The sequence below is a fragment of the Nanorana parkeri genome, unplaced genomic scaffold (assembly GCF_000935625.1).
Source record: "Nanorana parkeri isolate BGI_ZX_2015 unplaced genomic scaffold, ASM93562v1 scaffold2886, whole genome shotgun sequence".
In the NCBI taxonomy this organism is placed as follows: Eukaryota; Metazoa; Chordata; class Amphibia; order Anura; family Dicroglossidae; genus Nanorana; species Nanorana parkeri.
Window position 1 is genome coordinate 3547 of NW_017309154.1, and position 3336 is coordinate 6882.

Here is a 3336-nt window from a genome sequence, read left to right on the forward strand (position 1 = left end):
TACAGATTTATAGGATTCATATTTGCCCCCCTGAGATAGACACTTCATCAAGCGACTAATAAACATGTAGAATGGAAGGACGCCTTCCTAATAGATGCCGGAACACAATGCCAGTCCTAGAATATTTCTCTGCAGCTTCAGCTGAGACTTTTGTGGAAAGGGTTCCTGGGGGCCCATGCGGAGACTAGCGACGGGCCCGGGCGCGTTCGCACGCTCCACGTGCCGAGCCCGGCGGGAAGCTGACAGCGCCAATCACAGGCTCTGAGACATGTTCCCGGTCCGCCGCTGCAGAGATCGGGAAATGTCTCGGTGCCTGTGATTGGCGCTGTCATCTTCCCGGCGGGCTCGGCACGTGGAGCGTGCAAGCGCGCCCGAGCCCGTCACTGACGTCACTCGGGGAAGTTCACGGTACAACTTCGGCTTCCGGGACCTGGACTGATGATTCGCCGCACCTCAGGTGGCTTTCGGTTGTCATCAGCTAACATTCTGCTCTATGATATATGTAGTCCGCCCCGTGCGCAGTAAGCGGCTCTTCTGTCCATCAGATGTTCTGTACGGTTGTCTTTGATAAGGCGCCCACACACCTGACGATTATCGTACGATAGTAAAGTTGCGGGAGATCCCGCGATCGTACGATAATCGGCAGGTGTATGGGCAGCGTGCAACCGCTTCTACTGTACGGTCGCACGACTTTCGTCTCACGGGCACGCTAGAAAATCTGTACGATTTTCGGCGGGTTAAGGTCCCCACACACCTTATGATAATGGCGGGAAATCCCGCGATCGTACGACTATCGTAAGGTGTGTGGAAGCCGTGCGACCTCTACTACTGTGCGGTCGCACGACTTTTAACTCACGGACACTTTCGAAAACCCGGCGAGCATGGTACGACGTTCGGCGTGTTTGTGGCATGTCCGTACGATAAAAGCCGCTGCCCGTTCGGCATTGCGGTCATCGGAAGCCCGCCCCTCAGGGGGCGTGGCTTGCAATCATCGCAAGTACGATCTGCCTGTGCAAGATAGGCAGATGGTACGTCTTTTTAAGTACCTTACAACCATCGCAAGACAGAAGTCTTGCGATGGTTGTAAGGTGTGTGCCCAGCCTTAGTAACGCGATGGCAAGGCGAAAGCCGCAAGCGCACACTGCCCGCTCAGCATTGCAATCATCGGCAAGCCCTCCCCTCAGCGGGGCGGGGCTTGTGATGATCACAAGTACCATCTGCCTGTCCAAGATGGGCGGGCCGTACGAAATTTTAATCACCTTACAACCATCGCACAACGAAAGTCGCGCGGTGGTTGTAAGGTGAATGGGCAGCTTTTGAGGGAGGAATGTGGTCAATCACCCCGTCACCCAGACCCAGAGTGACGGCCGAATGTGTAAACAGCCATCGGACACCTGCTGGGCCTCTGAGGAGGATATCTCTTCACGCACACCGTGCCAATGAGTGTCACATATCCATTCCCACCACCCTGTGCAATGCTACCAGCGTACCGTATATCACATTTCTGGGGTTTTTTCTTCACAAATCATCATGTGATTCACGTTTGTACTTTAGACCTCATTGCACCCGGTGTGAGTTCATACAACTAATACTGCACCCGAGTTCACGGCAGGGCTCAGAGTGAAGTGTGATCTGACTAGCAACAGATCACAACAGGTGGGCTAACGGACAACCGTTACCTGAAACTACAACCCGCGGGAACAGCCGAGGGCACTTCAGGAATTCTCTGGAGGTATGCTAGAAGTAACCGGCTGTAATAAACACCGTGATAGGTGAGGGGTGTAGTGTACGCTGTGATAGGTGAGGGGTGTAGTGTACGCTGTGATAGGTGAGGGGTGTAGTGTACGCTGTGATAGGTGAGGGGTGTAGTGTACGCTGTGATAGGTGAGGGGTGTAGTGTACCATGTGATAGGTGAGGGGTGTAGTGTACGCTGTGATAGGTGAGGGGTGTAGTGTACGCTGTGATAGGTGAGGGGTGTAGTGTACGCTGTGATAGGTGAGGGGTGTAGTGTACGCTGTGATAGGTGAGGGGTGTAGTGTACGCTGTGATAGGTGAGTGGTGTAGTGTACCATGTGATAGGTGAGGGGTGTAGTGTACGCTGTGATAGGGGAGGGGTGTAGTGTACGCTGTGATAGGTGAGGGGGGTAGTGTACGCTGTGATAGGTGAGGGGTGTAGTGTACGCTGTGATAGGTGAGGGGTGTAGTGTACGCTGTGATAGGTGAGGGGTGTAGTGTACGCTGTGATAGGTGAGGGGTGTAGTGTACGCTGTGATAGGTGAGGGGTGTAGTGTACGCTGTGATAGGAGAATGGTTCCATGTAACCCCAAGAGGACTGAGGGGGGTCTCCATAGTCAGTAGGAAGGAGGCTCCTCCCCCAGCCCCAGGGATGGTTCGGTCCGTCACAGAAAGGATCTCGCTTCTTCTTTGAGGATAATTCTTTCTTCTCTGTCCTCCATCTTGTCCCCGGACTTCCTTCTCTCATTCAGCGTCTTGGTATTTCATTGCCCACTAATGCCGTGTCTTCTCCCTGCAGGAGTGGTGATTTGCCGGCAGCATGATGTGCTCCTGGCTCCCCATTTCCGCTTTGTTCTTCACCCTTCTGCTTGGCTTCTGCCCCTGTGGTGCCGAGTTTGCCCCGGATCTGAAGTCTGTTGTCTCCTCAACAATAAGCTCCGAGAATCGTACTATTTATGGCATTGTATTTGATGCTGGCAGCACCGGGACACGAATCCACATCTACACCTTTCACCAGAGAGCTGGAGGTAAGCATGTGGCATGTGTAAGGGGCTCTGATAATTCATGGTGTTGGGAGCAGGGCCCTCAGCCGCCTATACCTATAGAGGAAGCTGCTCACTCCAAAATGTCATAGTAGGGTGGGACCCTCAACACACAGATACGTCATGGTGCTGGTTGTAGACCCTCAACACACAGATACACTACATTGCCAAAAGTATTGGGGCCCCTCCCCCTCCATATTATTGGATTCAGGTGTTCCGTGACATTTCCTGGCTACTAAACATTCCGCCGCGGTCGCCTGTTACTGGGATTATAAGAAAGTGGAAGCAACCGGGAACAACAGCAACTCAGCCAGGAAGTGGTCGGCCACGTCACATGACAGGGCGGGGTCAGCGCACGCTGAAGCGCACAGTGCGCAGAAGTCGCCGACTGTCTGCAGAGTCAATAGCTACAGACCTCCAAACTCCATGCGGCCGTCAGATTGGCACAACAACAGTGCGTAGAGAGCTTCATGGAATGGGTTTCCATGGCCGAGCAGCTGCATCCAAGCCGCACATCACCAAGTGCAATGCAAAGCGTGGGATGCCGCGGTGTAAAGC